Source organism: Otolemur garnettii, unplaced genomic scaffold (assembly GCF_000181295.1).
Source record: "Otolemur garnettii isolate 467f Iridium unplaced genomic scaffold, OtoGar3 scaffold00063, whole genome shotgun sequence".
Lineage (NCBI taxonomy): Eukaryota > Metazoa > Chordata > Mammalia > Primates > Galagidae > Otolemur > Otolemur garnettii.
In genome coordinates, this window is record NW_003852458.1 from 3588523 (window position 1) to 3607193 (window position 18671).

At 46.3% G+C, this 18671-nt stretch overlaps 1 protein-coding gene across 3 annotated transcripts in view; it reads right to left on the bottom strand.

Moving 5' to 3' along the window:
* Positions 1-18671, bottom strand: part of PRLR (prolactin receptor) — a 156958-nt gene that overhangs the window by 111738 nt on the left and 26549 nt on the right. Inside the window, exon 1 of one of the 3 annotated variants that reach the window (XM_023514995.1) lies at positions 10334-10503. The exons of the other annotated variants lie outside the window; for them this stretch is intronic. The gene's annotated coding sequence lies outside the window, so the exon portion shown is untranslated. Of the gene's footprint in view, positions 1-10333; positions 10504-18671 lie in introns of those variants that run through there. 3 annotated transcript variants of the gene reach the window in all.

The following is an 18671-nucleotide window of genomic DNA, read 5'->3' on the forward strand; positions in this document are numbered from 1 at the left end:
GCCTCCCAAGTAGCTGGGACCACAGGCGCCCGCCACAGCACCCAGCTATTTTTTGGTTGCAGCCGTCATTGTTGTTTGGCGGGTCCGGGTTGGGGAATCAAACCCGCCACCTTAGGTGTACGTGGCTGGCGCCTTAGCCGGTTGAGCTATAGGCGCCGAGCCTCAAAACCATATTCTTATCGTTAACAACAACCTGAGAAATTCTCTAGTCCAACCTGCCGAGGAACAGCATCCCTCTTCACCTCCTTGGCCACTGCCCTCCCGCTCCCAGCCGGCATGAGCACAAGTCCCAGGAAGGTATCATCCGCACATGCCCATTCACCGCAGCCAGCTCCAACTGCTGGGAAGACCTGGCCCTGCTATGAAGTCCTTTCACCGCTCCTACTTTTGTTATTTGGATAAAAGAAGAATATTCTACTCCTGCTTTCACGTGACAGTTTTTTGAAGAGTAGCCAGCCCTTGTGTTCCTCTGGGGATTCCTACAGGAAACAACATCCCAACTAATTCTCAGTCTCTGGTTTTATCCAGAGATTTCCTTGTCGCCCCTCCCCCCTCCACTGGACAGACTTGTGAGTTGTCAATGTCCCTTGTCAAAGGCATCTCACAGACTTGGGTACAGGTGTCTTGCTATGTCCATGTCTTAAATCCTGGGTCCTCCAGTGAAGCTGGCAGGCCCATGGTGTGCCTTCTATGGCAGGAGAGTGCAGTCTGATCCAAAGTCCTCGGTCTCCCTCTCAAGCAGCCCATCACAGGTGCTTCATTCAACTTAGCCAAATCCGAGGGTCTCCAGAATACAGAAAATGGGGCCCCTTAGGCTCCAGGTATTTTTTTCCCTTTAATTCACATTGGTAAAAGGGCCATAGAGCTCAAATAAAATTTTGGTCCTATGTTAATTCATCTGTGGTTGGCTGTTGACCCACATGCTGACATGTGAGTAGTTTTGATTTAGTTAGAGGTCCCACAACTGAGTGGAGTGTGGGAGCCTCAGCATTGGAAGCTGGCATGTTTCTGAGAAAACAGGAACAAGGATGGTATTTGAAGGACTCCACTCACACAGAGCCTAAGAGTTTTCAAAGTATTGCTCTCACCTGAGAGAATACTGCCCTATGATGACTTGAATTTATTTTTATGGGAAAAGTCATTCTAGAGAGGATGAGGCCAGATGTCAAATGACCCCTTTACTTATGGTCTGAATTTCAAGGCATTGGAATGTTGCCTTTTCCTTGTGCCCTTACCTGTAAGATCTTGTTCTTTTAGATTCCTGGGAAGATATAAAAGAATTCCTGATAATTGTTGGCTGACTAAAAGTTTATTTGAGTTTAAATGAAGGACCCTTAAACTATCAAGATAGAAACCAACCAACCAACCAAACAGTCCTGTGGACAAATGGTAGATTAGGCATGAGCATAGGACCCACTGTACCACACAGACTCACACTGTGTCCACTGGCGAGGCCAACCCTGCCTGTACCTTACCTACTTCCCTTCCTCAAAGAGCATGATTCCATTTGGCCCAAAGCAGGAACTCACTGAGGCTGCCCAGAAGATGGGGTGGAGCAGTTCTACACACTGTCCATGCATTTACTTAATTTTCCAGAAAACATAGGTGTCCATGAGGCACCTAGGAGTTAAGTCAGTAAGTCAGGCACCTAGGAGGTATGACTGTTACACATGAGAAAATGGCATTGTTTGGTTAAATTCAGCACAGTGCCACAAATATAGCAAATGCTCAGCCAGTGTAGGTCTTACTAGTTTAGAATGATGGTATTTTGGCATGACTTAGATCAAAGTCCACCTTTGGATTAGATCCGCAAAGAAAAGTTTTGTTTTGCATAAACAAAATTTCCAGGACCTGTTGGAAGGACTTTAGAGAAACAACCCTTACGGGACATTGTGAAGCGTCCTTGTGATTTCAGCCCTCCTGGAGCAGGAAGCATAGTCACCTACAAGTCGTTGGTCTTGCTCTCTTCATTTCTGATGCCTCATCCATACACAGAGAAACATCAATGCCCACGATCCCTCCCAACCTAAATTCCGGGAGGTGCTGATTTCATGGTGAATGTAGTATCCCTGTAATGGGAACCAGTATATCCCATCCCCTAAGAGCTTACCATCATTTAGTTATTTTATACTAATGAACAAAATTCTATTTAAACACTCCACAGGTCTAGCCAGACTATTCCAGCTCCTTCCAAGACAGTGTGATATTATTCTCCCCAGACATCTGTCAAGTAGGAAATGTTCATTCCAAATTAGTTTCCTGAGGTTTTAGGCTTGGGTCTCTTTTTACTAAAATTCCAAGCTCACTGATTTTGTGTGTCTCTGAATGATGAGGAGGGACCCGACAGGGACAAAGTCCTCATGGAAATGCACTCCTAGAAGACACACAAGCCTTGTAGCCTGACCCAGCTCTGATTCACTATGAATTTATTTGGTTGTTAATAATTAACTATGGAACTCCTAGCAGGGGCAATCACTTTAGTAGAAGGCAGGGATTCCATCTGTATACACTGCTGGGAATTACAGATAGAGGCTTACCAAGGAACTAGAGCAGTTTTATCCAGATTCAACCAGCTGTCTTTGTCTGACATTAGCCTGTTGACTGCTTGTGGTGAGGGGCTGGGTGGAAGGCTGGGAGTGGTGACTGAATTTTGCCACACTGGTTTCTGTTCAGGATATAAGGGGACCTCAGAGACCACAGAGTTCAAAACACCTATCAAGCTTTTCTGTCTAGCACACAGGACATGTGCCATCCCTACACTTGTCAATTGTCACATGTGCATCTATATACAGCATTTGAAATGTATCAGGTCCAAATTGAGGTATGCTGTCAGTGTAAAATACACACTGGACTTCAAAGACTTCATGAAAAAGAGAAAAGAATAGATCTCTTTAATCACTATATTATCCCACATTGAAATGCTATTGGGATATACTGGAACAAATGAGATATATTATTAAAATTAATTATACCTGTTTCTTTTAGTTTACAATTACATTTATGGCTCATGTGGTATTTCTATTGGGTGAGGTTGGTGAACAAGTACGAATAACTTCTCCTAGAGGTTGTCCCCCAGCGTGACATTGACCTGATGCTCGTCGAGACTTGCTGTCATGCTGGCAGATACTGCCAAACCATCTGGACTATGACTTCATCTAGACCCACAGTGGAGAGATCTTAGATGGCATATCTTCTTCACTCAGGGGAACCACTGATGCCTTACTGAGGCCTCAGTGTACCCAGAGGAGGCACCTTAGCCTACCCTAACAGGTGCTTACCCTGATTAGGGCACCTGTGATCTGATGCACCTGGCTCTTTAAGTCAATGGTGATGGGGTGAGGGAGAGTGTGGGAGAGCCAATGTAAACACCAAGCCACCTGGCTATGGTGGCCCTAAGTGACTCATTCTGCTCTGCTTTTCATTAAGAAGTTAATTTCTAGTATCAGATATAAAAAATATTCTTGCTAAGAATCTCTTTCTTCCACTTAAAGTCATTCCCACTGGGAAGATGAAGGCCAGCATTCTGCAGCTGCTTAGCGTAAGTATCTTCACCCCTGTGATGAACGTGCCTGCTCTCGGGAATCAGATAAGGAGGACTGCTCCTGCTGGGTGGGGTTGTTGCCTGCCTAAAACAGGGCACCCATGGTGGCATGTGGCCAGGATGCTCTGAGGGTGATTGGAGGCAGCTGGTGTACGGCAGGACACACACCAGACCAGCAGCTGGAGGATGCTGGGCAAGCCGGTCCCCTCATCTGTAGAACGGGCATAAGAATACCCACCTCGGAAGGTTGTGTGAGGAGTGAATGTACATGTCTGACACTACCCACAGATGAAGGATCATGATTATTAACAAAATTGGTTCCAGGTGGCAGTCGAGACTCCTGAGTTCCAGGTTCCTTGTCCATCATTAACTCTGTGTCTGGGCTGGGCACCTGTGGCACAGTGGTTATGGCGCCAGCCACATATCCCCAGGCTGGTGGGTTCTAACCCAGCCTGGGCCAGTTAAACAGCAATGACAACTGCAACAAAAAATAGCTACTTGGAAGGCTGAGGTAAGACAATCTCGTAAGCCCAAGAGCTAGATGTTGCTGGTAGACGCCATGGCACTTTACCAAGGGTGACATAGTGAGACTCTGTCTCAAAAACAACAACAACAACAAAAAACCCCCCTCTGTGTCTGTAAGTCTCTTAACTCTGTACCCTCAGATTCCTTAGCTATGAAATGGACTGGACTGGATTTTCATGACTCTAAGCCTCTCAAATAATAGAGGAAAAACTGAGCCCAGAAAGGTCAAACCACTTGTGTAAGGTCACACAGCTTTGGGATAGCAGAGTCAGAGCAGGCATCCTGCCTCCAATCCAGTCCAGGATTTTCCTACAGTAGCATAGAAGCTTCTCTGTTTACCCAGTGAAACGAGATGTAGGAACTCGAGAAGCAAGAGGGAGAAGGCTCCACTGCTGCGGCCTTGGAGGTCAGGGAGTCCATGCTTCTGAGATGAGTCAGTCAGAGGCAGAGTCAGCTCCATCACAGCCCCCTCTGAGGACAACAACTCTTGTGCTATCTTCGCCCACATAAACTGCATATCCCTAGTCATTTTTGTCCTTGGCAACTCAGCTTGACTTTGGCCTGTTGTCTTAGCTACCTCCTTTGCCAAGCAGATGCTGGGGCCAGCGCTGTCAGGGGCTCGTGAAGAAGAAACTTGCCCTGCCAAGAAACTTCACCAAGAAGCTACCGGGCTCTCCAGGTCTGGCTCTTGCTAATATCAGCAGCTCACTTTCTGATAATTCCTTTTATCTTTCTTTACCTGGGATTCATCTGGGACCACCTGATTTGCTTAACCATCACTCAAGCAATCAACACAACTTATTTATTTTTAAAGGACTGATTTTTAGGTAAGCCGAGGTGAGCGGACACTTGTACTCTCCTCAGCTGCTCCTCCGGCAGTCGGGTCAGTCCCTGAGGGACGTACTCCAGCCAGCTCCAGCTCCAGGGCTCAGTGTGTGACCCACCCCGCCTCACAGGACTGATCCACAGACACCGAGAAGTTTGCCTTTGTGGGCTTATCAGGACAGGACCTTCATCAGTTCCCCTCTAAAGGAAACAGCAGTTTCCCCCCATGCCAACCTCCATGAACAGCTACATTATACACCATGTACGGTATGCACAGCTTGGAAAATGGGGAAGAAAAATCAGAACTCACTGGGTCTCATACCCTTCTCATCTCATACCTTTTAGCCAGTAATATTATTCAGAATACACACTGGTGTGGCACAAACTCTGATCAATCAAAAAGACACAACCCATAAATTAATTGGGAATGCCACGGTGGCACAAACTAGCTGACTCTCAAGGCCTTCCACTGTCCTGGGAGGTTTTTTATTTAGACCTCGAATAATGTAGCATTTATTAGGAGCATTCTAAATGCCAGGCACTGTTCTAAGTTAGCTCATTTAATTCTCACTGAAAACTCTTTCAGAAGGTGTTGGGGTTGAATTGTGCCCCCTCACCCCAAATTAATACACTGATGCTCTAACACGCAATACCTCAGAATGTGACCTTATTTGTAAAAGGGTCATTGTAGATATAATTGGGTAAGACGAGGTCATTAGGGCAGGTCCTAATCTAATATGACTAGTGTTCTTATAAAAGGGAGAAATGTGGAAACAGACACATGCACCCCATGAGGATGAAGCTGGAGATGGGGGTGATGCTTCTACAAGTCAAGAAACACCAAAGATTGGTGGTAAACAACAAAGAAGGCATCGAGCAAATTCTTCCGCCCAGCCCTCCGAAGAGAACCCTTCCGACGCCATGATTTCGAATTGCTGGTCTCCAGAACTGTGAGACAATGTATTTCTGTTGTTTAAGCTACCTAGTTGTAGCTTGATATGGCAGCCCCAGAAAACTAGAACAGGTGGGCAATACAAGGATCTCATTTTACATGTGGAAACTGAGTCACAGAGAGATGAAGTTCTTCCCCAATGTCCACAGCTAACAATTGGTAGGCAGCTCGCTCCAGAATTTGCCCTAGAGTATTTGAAAATAATTCTGCTTTGGCTTAAACAATCATACATTTTTCCTGTGAAATAAAGCTAAAATTGAGCACAGTCCTATAGTGAAGAGAAATGAAGAAGTGAACACTTAATGGCCATTGATCTTCTCTAGGGAGCCACCTTATTCTGCCACCCTGTGTTAGAGCAAGTATCCACTGATATAACCAAGGAGGAAACTTCTTCTCACCTGGGTCCTGAGCCTGGTGATAGGCAAGTTCTGTGAGGAAGCTGGTAGGATTACAGACACAGCGAGCTTGCTCTCAAGAGGAAATATTTACATGATGGTGACTTTACGTGGCAGTAACTAAAACAAAGGCTGAGGTAAGACAATCACTTGAGCCCAAGCCATTATAGCATGGAAATGACGCAATTAACAGACCTGTTATTTTCAAGAAGCTCTCCCCCACCAGTTTGCCTTCCCCTCTAACAGGAAGTTGAAGGTGGCCAGGTGTGCAGGGAGAAAGACGTCTAAGGAACATCATTTCTAGCCTATTTCAATGTCGCAGCTTCCTAAGTGTTCGCCACATCTTCTATCTTGTTCCCTCCAAAGTGCTACCTACATTTCAGCCAGAACTTTCCTTCTGCCAAGGCAGATCTGGTTATGCACCTCTCCTGTCTGAATTCTTCTGTAATTCTTCTTGGCCTCAGCATCCTTCCCTGGCCCCACAGTCCACCCCAAGCTGGCCCTGCTTCCTGCTCTGGGTCACCTATCTCCCTAGGCTGCATACTTAGGGGTCTGGTTACTTGAACCTCGGTTTTCCAACCGCCACCTGCTTCCTTGGTGCTTTTGCTCTTGCACTGGGCTCCTTTGGCCAGGAACACGCTACCCAGGATCCTCCTCCTCCCAACTTATCCTTCAAGTTCAGGCACACACATCAGCCCAGTTGAACTCAGGCCTCTCTCCAGGCTCTAGGTCGCTGCTCACATTCGAGATTGTAGGCTTTGTGCTTGTTGCCACCATCATTCACCCATGTGCTGTCTCACTCAGTTTTGTATTGCTATCCTGTTATATAATCAATGCACAATCAGCCAAGGTTGAGAGAATACATGAGTGAATGGATGACCCGTAGTTTAATATTATAAACAGTAAGGGCACAGCTTGTGTCTCTATGATGAGTGTCTATTTTTTAATGTCCCTGGAAATTCAGGGCTCCTTGTATAAGGGCCAGTGCATCCTCCGCATCCTGTAATCAACTGTCTGCTCCTCTTCTCCACCTCCCAAGTCCCCGGGGCTCCTCACATGTTTAAATGTGCTCCAGTGGCTGATAAATATAGGGTGGGTAGAAAGAAAGGGCATAGAGTAAGAGAAAAAGAGCTAAGTCTAGGGAGCATTCTGGACAGTCTGGGAGAAAAAGTATAAAAGGGAGAAGGGAGGGCGAGGGTTTGTCTGGTAGGTGTATCCCATTCCCAGACAGTAACACCAGCCAGGGCTCTCTCTTCTCTTTCTCTCCACTCCTACCAAATGCTGGGATTTGCCCTTGGATTTTCGTGTCTAGTTCCCTCTCTGTGCATGAAGGCAAATGCAAAAAAGGAAGAAAATAAGATGAAAATTATTTTCTGGTTAGCATCCAAATAGCAGATGCCCCATAAAAACAGACAGATTCTTGTGAGGCAAACATACTGTATGTTTCTCATAGACATTTTTTGATGCAGAGAACTCACTGGTAGGAGCTCTGCTCCTCTTAGGAGTTCACATGTGCAAGGAGGCCAGGTGCAGCAGAAGTGGCCAGATGCTGGTGGGTTAGGTGAGGCTGGCTGTCCCCAAAGCTGTGCTGTGCTGAGATGGGAGCCTGATCCTTCCCTGCTTTTGTTTCCAATTACTTGGGACTTGCTGAGGCCCCTTCTGCTGCCCTGTGTTTGAAGAGTCTGCGGCTGGTACATTGCGAGCATCACCACTAGGCCGTTCTCTCCATAGATGAGTCCTCCTCCTTCAGTGATGCCTTTTACAAGGCTTCAAGATGGAAGGGAAGCTACTCCTTGCTCAACCCAATGCCCCCATCTCTATCATCCTTGAGTAATTAACTGTCTACAGTGATCGCCAGTTCTCCTAGTTATGGCCAGAGGGGAGAGGAGGAAGATGTGGGATGTCTCTCTGGAGGCACCCCACGCTGAAGAACACCTGTTGGGCAAAGCAGCCTCCAAGTTTTTTCCCTTAGGCAGCAAATTCTTGAGAGCTCCTTCCCCTGTGCTGACTGTGCAAGTCACATGAACACAAACACGGGAAGGGTATGAGCAGGTCTGCATCTCACTGGGCAGGTTCACCCTCTTCATCACACCAAGAGAAAGTGACATGGGTACTATGCTCTGGGAGGAAACCTGATTTAAAGCTGCGACCTTGTACCAAGACACGGGTCTGGGTGATAAGGTCTCTGGCCTCAGGTGGGGGTGCCACTGAGCTAGTAAATTCTGACTAGCAGACCTTTATGGAAGCTGCGATTTTTCAGCTGACTTTTCAGCCCCTCTGGAGAGCTATCCCCTTCTGCCCAGATTGTTACTGCACCCGCCAGGCTGGGCTCCCACATCAGGGCAGGGCATTGCTCTTGCTGCACAGATATTCTTTCAGACGTGAGTATTTAGAGAGCACAGCTAGCTCATTTTCCCACAGCTGTTTTTTAGCACCCAATTCCCCAGCTTGCTCTCCGCTCTGTACACGGAGGCTGTGTGTGGAGACCTGGATTCTGACCCTGAGTCAAGACTGCCATTTTTATCTGGTGTATAATCTTCCTTGCTTTTCCTGCCTCCCAACAGCTGGGGGCTGGTTCTGTGCACAGAGCATCTCCCAGGCCAGGTGCAGAAAGAAATGCATTCCTAGTTGAAGAGGTGAGTGCCGGCACGCTTTCTCCTATCCTGAGGCATGGAGGATTCAACTGAACATGGAGACATGCCCAAGATGACAGTCTCAGGGACTTCAAGGCCACTGGTCTCCTAGTGTCTGAGAAAGCTGGCTATTTAGAAAAGGTTTTGGAGGTTTCATCGGCTCAATAAATACTAACTGAAGAGCCGCAACGTGCCCCGTGTTGAGCTCTCTGGATGAAGCTGATGTAGTTCCTGCCCATGTGACATTCTGTCTGTAAGATCAGAAAAGCCTGGATCAGTTCAGTGAGGTGCTGGCCTCTCTCCTTCAGCCTCAGTGACAAGACCCCTGTCTCGCCCCACTCAAGGCCTCTGTGCCCATCTCTCTTGCTTGTTTTTCCGCTTCTCTGAAACCTTCCTCCTTGCTTCTCTCTTGTCCTGTCTCCCTTGCTGCTTTCTCTTCATCCATCCTTCCCATGTTCCTGCCTCCTATCTTCCTGAGAATTCTGCCCAAATGGATAAACAGACTGTGGTACGTCCATACAATGGAATATCAGTGCTGGAAAGAGATGAGTTATCAAGCCCTGTGTGGAGGACCCTTCAAAGCATATTGCTACATGAGAGAAATGCAAAGGCCGTAGTCTGAAAAGGTTCCATTGTGCATGGTTCCAACTACATGACATCTCGGAAGAGGCAAAACTGGAGAGAGAAAGAGATCAGCAGTCGCAAGGGATTTGGGGGCAAGGAGGAAGGGATGAAAAGAAAGTTTGGGGGGCAGTGAAATTATTCTGTCTGATACTGTAACGATGAATACATGTCATTATGTATTTGTTAAAACTCGTAGAACAGTACAACACAGAGTAAACCTAATATAAACCATGGACTTCAGTGGATAATATATCATTATTGGTTCATCATCATAAATATTCCTGAGTAATGAATACAAGCTCTTAAGACTAGAGGAAACTGTGAGTGAAGGAGCAGGATACGGAACTTTCTGCACTCTAATTTTTCTGTAAACCTAAGACTTCAGCAAAAATAAAGTTTGCTAGAAGAAAAAATCGTCCTGGCTTACCCTGATCTGCATAGCGCCCAGCGTTTCTTCAGAGTTCCCTCTCTGGCCTCTCTCTGCCTTCCCATGGGCTCTGGACGCAGCCTCATGTCTCCCAGTGTCTTTTGTCTCCACAAGGACTGGCCCGTCCTGTCACCATGCCCGGGACTTACTGCATTGACCTTTTGATCTCCACTCCCAGGCTCGGCCCACACTCCCCCCTCCAGTGAACCTCCATGTTGGCCTTTTGCGTTATCAGGCTGTCCCCTTGCCCATCTCTTGTCAAAACATCCACGGGTCATCAGATGCTTTTTGCCACCCCTGATAACCCAGTCACATCCACCATTGCCCACTCCAGGCTCCAGATAAGACAGATGCAAGGAGTCGCAGGTAAGATCTGACAGAGAGAAGTGACGGGTGGCCAGAGTCTCTCACCTGTGGCCTTCCTTAGTTCCTCCACCTCACCCCCTCAGGGCTGGAGCCTGCCGCATCTTGTTAGGAGTCTTACAGCAAGCCTTACATCTTGTTAGGTGACATCCTCCTTGTGTTTCCGACCCTGACAGGGCGAACGCTGGGGTTCCGGCCCGTCATGTTTTTACAGCCGCTCACAGGACCAGCCTCTGTTATATTGGATATTATAGGACCTCTGATCTGGATATTAAAGGACCCAGGGCTTCTTATTTATTTATTTATTTTTTATTAGTATTCACTTGTGGGGATTGGGAAGGCAAGGCAATCTCTTGCAGAAAAATACCACACCACACTTTATTTCAGATGGTGCCGGGGCAGGATCTTGGGGTGAGGGGAAGCTTGCACCCATGTGCCTGTGAAAGTGATTTTCCACAGGCGTGCCATGAGAGGAACTTAGGTGTGCCACAAAAAGTTTTAAAAACCATTAATTAAATAATTTGCAAAAGAAATTCAAAGCCCAGTAAGTATATTCTTTTCTTTTTATTTTTTTCAACCAACATAATTTAAGTGTGTGGCAGAAGTTTAACTACAGGTTCAAGTGTGCCGTGAGATAAGAAAGGCTGGATAACACTGCGCTACGGGTTCAGCTGGAGGAAAGAGGGCGGAGAGAGAACCTCTGTCTTTAACAGGCTCTCAGCAAAAACTGAACACTAATTTTGAAGGAAAACACTAATTTCCAAGCTTCCAGGAAAAGTAGCCCATCAGCTTGTGTGAAATAGAGGCTCTGATGAAGACAGGAGAACGCAGTGTTCAGATACCGTATTCAGAAGGCCTCACTCAAGCCGCACACGGTGAAGGCCATGCTGGCCCGTTGGGGCTCAATCCTGCAGGCTGTGAGGAGCCGCTAGGTTTGGGGGGCAGGGTCGTAACAAGTGTGCATGATAAGACAAAACGAAAGGGAAAGAGAAGGGCCAAAAAACTAGAGGAAAAGCAAAATGAGTGAAAAATAGTCCTATTTTCTCCAAGGTTCCCATGCATGAGCTGTCTGCCTGCTCAGAAGCCTGGGCACACCTAGGAAGGGGGCTGTTACGACATCAAGCACATTTGAGGGTCCGTAAAGCTACCTGGAACCTTTGAGGAATTCTCCAGATTCCTGGGCATGAGAAGAAAAGTGAATGTGAGGAAGAGGGCAGGCTGGGACCCGGGAGCCAATGAATAAGGTGAAGAGGCCGGGACTGCCTCCCTGGGAAGACAGCTCCTGCTGCAAGCCTCCCCTCCATCTCCCAGGGTGAGGGTGAAGGTGGCTGGGCAGGGGAGAAGCACGGAGCTCCTGCTTCGGGACTGGGCAGCAGCTCCCAGCCATGGGAGGACACTCCGATGGGCTTGCAAACCGGGCTAGGTGAAGGCTGCTCAGGCTGCTCCTGAGGGAATGGGTCTGGGGCACCTTAATCAGTTCAGCCGCTGTACTGTGGGCTGGCTGGCTAACAGACAACAGAAACTTATTCCTCACAGTCCTGGGGGCTAGAAATCTGAGATCACAGTGCCAGCATGGTCGGGCTCTGCATAGGACCCTCTTCTGGGTTGCAGACTGCTGACTTCCCATTGTATCTTAATGTGGTGGAAAGAAAACAGATAGCACATTAGCGCCCCTTCTATAAGGACACTGAGTCCACTCACCAGGGTGCCATCCTCGCAACTTAATCCTCCTCAAAGGCTCCATCATATTGTGGCTTAGGATGTCCAGATGTGAATTTTGAGGAGACACGACATTCAGGTCCTTGGGAACCATTTTCTCTGATTCCAACTTTTTTTAAATTTAAGCAAATCAGTTTGCTAGGGATTTCTGCCACGATGAGGAGTCACAAGTCACAAGTGCGGAGTTGGGAAAGTGAGGCTGGGTTCATCCATGTGCCCAAACACGGGGATTCACAGGCTTATGGGGTGGGTTCGAAACTACAATTTTTGCCTTTATTTTTCTTTCTATGAATGTTAGTCAACCACAGGGTTAGCTCCTCCCCTTCCGGCTGCTTCCTCAGGTCTATTCAGTGCTGGGCTTCCCCGTGGAAGGGGTTCCTCATCATGCAGGTCTGGGAGTGGCTCCTTGATCGGGCCCGGGTGGGTGATTATGACTCAGGAGAATATCACCCTTGCAGGGTTTGCATTAGCGTTGCTGCACATAAGCCCATGCCAGCCACTCATCTGTCCTGTTCACTCTTGAGGCTGGAGAGAAGGACCTGCAGGGACTATGTCTGCGTAGAGGCTGAATGTGAGCCAACTAACCTGGTGCCATCCTCAAGGGAGCTCTCTCAGGCCTATGGCTGAGACCCCGTCCCTCAGGGAAACCCTTACCACCGGCATCCGCTGCCCAGAGCGTGCCCCTGGGTAAATTTACAGACTGGAGTACAGCTCCATGAAAGCCACGGGGAGGGTTTCCTCCCCACTTGGCTTTGCCACCTCTGACCTGAATCAGCCCCTGAAGGCACTTCTTGGACTTGTAATGGCATGAGGAAGGCTGAGGCTGGTGAGTGCCCCTCTGATGCCTGCCCTGGCAAAGGCAGAACAGTCCGGGAGCTTCGTGCTGTAGCTGCTACAACCATCCCTGCAGCCAGCCCTCCAGTCCCTTTCACTGCAGCCTGCAGCCTCCTTCCAGATCCTCCTGAGACAAGGCAGCCTCGTTCCACTCCTGCCATTTGCCAACACTGCTGAGAGCTTCTCATCCTCCTGTGGGCATCTGAGGGCCCAATGAGTGCAGTGCTGAGGGCAGGGAGATTGGGAAGACTTGTCCTGAGGAGGTTCCCTTTACTTGCTCCAACAGTGCTTGGCTCGATTAGTGTATCACTTGCAAGCACCTTACGCTCGCCAAGGCAAACAAACCCAGCACTTTATGTATATAATGTGTCCTTGACTCTAAGGAGCATTCTCCCTGCTCTGAGTGAAGTTGCAAAGTTGATAACTTTCAACAGGTGTCCTTGACATTGGCTCCTGCAAGATGCTTCCAGGAGTCTTTATTCAGATATGTGTCTTTTGTTGCCTGGACATTGGCATTGCCAGTGTTTTTCTCTTTGCCTCTCTCTTTTCTCAGATGTTAAGAGTGAGAATTCTTGGCTCTGATTTCTTTGCTCCTATGTTTAGTAAACTGGCTGTTTTATCTTATTCTATTTTACTTTACGTTTTGTTATTTGCAATTAAGTAGGTGGTACCAGTCGTATAAAGAGAAGAGTATTTTGGCTGCTGAAAGAAACATAATTTTGATTTCCACCACTGGGTCTTCATTTTTTCCTTCCTCCTCACCCTTCTTGACCACAAAAAGTCTGTAATGCCTGTTTAGTTTGGGTCACAAAGTTGGCCATGTGGACTGCACTTATAGCCTCTGTGAGTGTCTCAGCCACGCGCCCTCAGGGCTCTAGGGGCAAGCTGATAGTCAATGATCTGTGTAGGATAAGAAACCTGTGACCCTTCCTACAGCCAGATTATTCCACCTCCATGAAGCTTTTGCTCTTAAATGGCAACCATCAGCAAAATAACAACAGCCAAGTTCAAAGGCAGTAAAGATAAGCCTGGGCCACCGGCTCCTGCCAGGCTGAATTTGTGGCTCTCAGGGTGGCCACAGAGAAACCAGGTCCCTTGGCAAAACACTCTTGTGTTAGACCAGGGCTTCTCCTATGAAGCAGGAAAGACAAAGGAAAAGGTGTAGCAATGTGGCTTGGAGCCCCCCAACCTTTCCAAGTGTTCCAGACGCTCATGCAGTTCTCAAATCCATGGATTTTTCTTAAGCATAGAGAAATGCTGATTGCAGATCAACAGACCCTATTGCAGAATTCAACACAGACCCTACTTCTTTCCTCCTCCGAGTCAGGTTGTGTAATTTTGTGGGCATTCTCAGTTGTGGGTAATCGCAGATGTGAAAGTGGTTAGATTATAAGATGGACGATATATTTTGTTAAAAGACAAATGTCATTTTTTTTGCAAGGAATAGCTGTGATCTCCTTAGTGGTACTATCTAGCTCAAAATAATAATTCTCAGTCTCTCCTGTGATTAGAACAGAAAAGTTCTCAAGATGCCATTTGATAGCTATAAATTTACTTTAAGAGGGTGAAATTTAGGGGACATTCTTAAAAGTTTTTAAAAACAATTTCCTTCAAACATTAAAAATTGAAAAAAGAAAACAAGTATCATGAAAAATATTTTCCCTTGGGTGGCGCCTCTGGCTCAAAGGAGTAGGGCACTGACCGGCCCTATATACTGGACGTGGTGGGTTCAAACCTGGCCCTGGCCAAAAACTGCAAAAAAAAAAAAATTTTTTTTTCCCCTTTACATTTTTCCTTTTATACATCTATAAATAAAACCCAGTTATTAAGTGAGCAACACCATGCCACATAATTTATCTTGTTATCCCCAAATAAAGTGATTGCAAATTTGTTTAGGAGACTGAAAATTCATGTTTTATATAGTTCAATTTCTATACTTTGTTGTTCCTATCTTATTTATAGATTCCAAATTTGGGCCCCAAAGCATCAAAATTCCCCAAATATTATATTTATCAATACAACTGAATAAAAACTCAGGACTGAATGAATATAAGAGAAAAATGCTTTGATGAATGGTCAAAAAATGAAAAATAGGAATTAGAGTTAGTCATTGTGGCCCCTACCAAGGTGTGGATGTGAGTTTTAGAAAGTACGAGGTCTCTTTCCTGCTGTCATAGTCCTCCAAAGCCTGAGTGGCCTGCTGATTGGTAAAAAAGAAAAAGTAACACTGGACGAGGGGTGGTTCTCTGAAACTAGTTGTTTGGGGAATGTTCTGGCAATGTCCTGGGCATGTCTCCAATAACTTCATCTTCTTCCTTTGTAAAATTGGGTTAAAAATATTTTATAGGGCTATCATGAGGTTTAGAGATAATATATTTAACATAGCTGTCCCACACACCAAGTGCCAAGGAGGTACTTGGTAAATGGCAGCTCTCATGATGGTCTTGATTGTGGACACAAAAGCAAACCAAGTCCATCTTGGCCACAAGCTGCCCCAGAACCTACCCTCCAAAAGCCCTGTTTGCTCTATGGTGAAGGAAGGTTGGTAGCTGTTCTAGGAATATACAGACCTTGAGCACAGAGACTCTATCTACCTGGTTGATTGACTGACAATTGCTTTGCTCAGCAGTCAGTGAGAGGAATCTCAAAAATACACTTTGAGTAAAGGATAGTCTAATTGTACTTAGTGAGTTTTTGTACTGCAAGGCAATGGAGACACTCTTATGGCCATATTCTCTAAGAACGAAGCTTTCCTTAACCATGCTATCTTGGAAGAGAGTATGGGACTGAGGGAAGAGCCCAGAGTTTCCGGGCATTGATATAAGGTGTCAGAACACTAGGAATGTTGTCCCAGTTCTAGTGCTAAGAATGGCATCTTGCCTTTGTACAGTGTTCTCCAGTTTAGAGAGACCCTAGGCACAGCTGGCCTGACTGGATCCTCCCCTGTGAGATGTGAGGCCCAAGAGCACCAGTCCCATTTTATAAGAAGCCAATCATTTTGAGAGTTAACAGATTTCCCCAGGATCGTACAGATGAATGGAAGCAGGTTAGAATTCCAGAACTTTCCTTTGCAGAGCCCTTCGTCTTCAGATCTTTTATCCTTCTTGCACTGTTCATAAGGTCCTCCTTCCCTCCCCCCAATTTTTAATTGTACAACACTAGCAAATTCTATGGCTTAATACACGAGTCTAGAGATTGAGTTCTGTTTATCAAACTATAAATTTGGGCAATTCACTTAAGCTTCCTGAACCCTACCTCCTTCATTAAACAGGAAAAATAAAAACACTACCCAAAATTATGGAGATTAAAAGCAATAAACACAAGCTATTAGAAAGGTATCTGTGTTCATTCTAGCCTTTGGAGTAACTCTCTTTCCTCACACACAATACATCTTTGATGTTGAACTTCCAAAAATTATTGATCCCTTGCAAGGGATTTGAGGGCTATGGATATTCAAAACACAGTGGATGACTAGTAAAACCATAATATTTGAGTCATACGGTAAGAATATACAACTTTAATAGTTGTGTTTCCAAGAAAAGATGATACCCCATCCCTGTGGTAAGTGCAAAGTAAGAAGACAGCCTTGAGGCCATTTGTGGATGTTGCTAATGTCAATGCATGTCAGGGAGCACTTGCAGGACCTGTCTGTCCTGTTTTGACTTCAGCCTACACACCCGTGTCTTTTCCATTTTCTCCATGAAGATTCAAACAAAATCAAACCGCCAATATTTACTGGGTACATAATCTCCCTTTTGGATTTATTGCCTTTAACTTTCAATGTCTTGGACAGTAAATACAATTGAAGCATTTAAAGTATCTCAGAGGCCTTAGTCAAATCCACTGATGTTCTTTGCAGATCTTTCTAGAATGTTTTTACCCTTAGAAGGGTGAGGCTATTCAATTTCAAGTGTCTGATATCAAATAGCCGTGGATGGATAAAGGAAAAGATATTTAGCAACATGACCCGGGTAAGTTACCTTCACTCCTTCACCTCAAGACCTGTGTTTTCACAGACATTAATCTTTTCAGTTTCAAACTTGACTAGTTATTTAACCTTTTCTGGAAGGCAGCCTTTACTCTCCAATATAGGCATCAGGAGAACTCAGATAAATGCACAAAGGCCACTAGGTCAAGAGAGGGCAAAGGGTTGCATTAGGACCAAAGATTCTGGAGCAAGGTTGTCTGGCATCAGTACTAGCTGTGTAGCACCAGACAAGCCACTTAATTTCTTTCTGCTTTGATTTCTTCATCTGTAAGGTGGAGATGATCGTAGGAGAAGATCAACTAACTGCTTCTCACAGGTAATTTCCATTGAGAGATCTTTGGCCAAATCCAATGTGGTGGTCCTTAGCATTTGGAGGGATGTGTGTAATCTAGCAGAGAAATCCTTGGCCTTTAATCAAGAGACCTGAGTTTACATTCTCTGCTAATTGTGACTCCCCCGAACAAGCATCAAGGCTCTTTATAGTATGACTCCAACCTGTTTTTTTCATCCACAGTTGCTGTCACCTCCTCCTTCTCCTTGTCCTCTGTCCATCAGACTACTTGCAGTGGCCCACAGTATCAGGGACGTGCAGCTCCCTGCACATTTGCATGCGCCAGTTCCCCCAGCAGGAGAGCCTCCTCGCTCCTGATGAGTTCATTACCTGCTGCCTCTCATGCCCATGACGGTGCTAGGGCTGTCTCTACCATGAGCTGTGCTGAAGAGCCCAGAGAATGTCTGCTTTTCACAACAGTGCCTGGTACAGTGTCCAGCACAGCTGTTTGTAAGTGACTGTAAGATTGAATGAATGCCTTTTAGTTAAGTTTCTTAAGCATGGTGATCATGCCTGGTGCCTTGTCTAGGACTTGGAGGGGCTGGTGGGAATAGTGAGTCTCTAGTCTGCTGCTTGCCCCACTGTGGATGAGGCCGGGGTAGAGATTCTGGCCTAGAAGGAGCTAGTTACCATTATGCTTCGCCTTGGTCTGGACAAGATCTACCTCATTGAAAGGGGGGAGGGAGAGCTGGGGTCTTTTAACTCTGGTTTCCTAGTAGAAGTGCCTCTGTGGTTAGCAACTTAACCAGAAAGGAAGAAATGGCAGTTGCTCTCTCTGGAGTGGGTGGATGTAGAAAAGTTAGAAAAGATGAGGGATTGTGAAGGAGCAGAAGAAACTTTTACTCCAGTGCCACATGGAAGTTACCCAACTCCAGCTAAATCATGCTTCATACAATATTTTGAAAGCAGGTGAAATCAGACCCTGGTCATGGAGATATGGGACGTGCACACAGCCCACCTCCAAGTGTGGGCTGACAGCTCTGTGAGGTGGCAGAGGCTCATGCCAGGCTGCTCTCTTGGTGGAGAGCAGCACCGCTGGGGCTGTCTGCACACAAGAGCTCAGTCACTCAAGTGCTCCACATAGACCTCCTCCCTTCTGAGAGTGCCCAGTCTTGGGATCCCTAGAGAAAGGCTTGTGATTGGTAAAGCTCTGGCATCTGGCTGCTGCTGAATGTGTGAGAGAGCTACTTGTGGTTCTGAGATCTATAAATGTTTTTGAATGTATGAAAAACATGAGTAGTGGTGCCAAGGAACCTGTTTATAATATTGTTGGAGAAGCAGCAAGTGTGTGACTAGTCCCCAACACTCAGCTTCCTGCTTTTCTTATATGACAGAAAGAAGAAAAGGTTTAGGCAAATAAGTTATTCTGTCCAGAAAAGCCTTAGATCTCTTGCATGAAACTCTTGTACATGGGTGAGTGTTCATTGTCAGTTAGGTGTAGGCTAACTGGGATGGGTGAGCGTTCATTGTCAGTTAGGTGTAGGCTAACTGGGATGGGTGAGCGTTCATTGTCA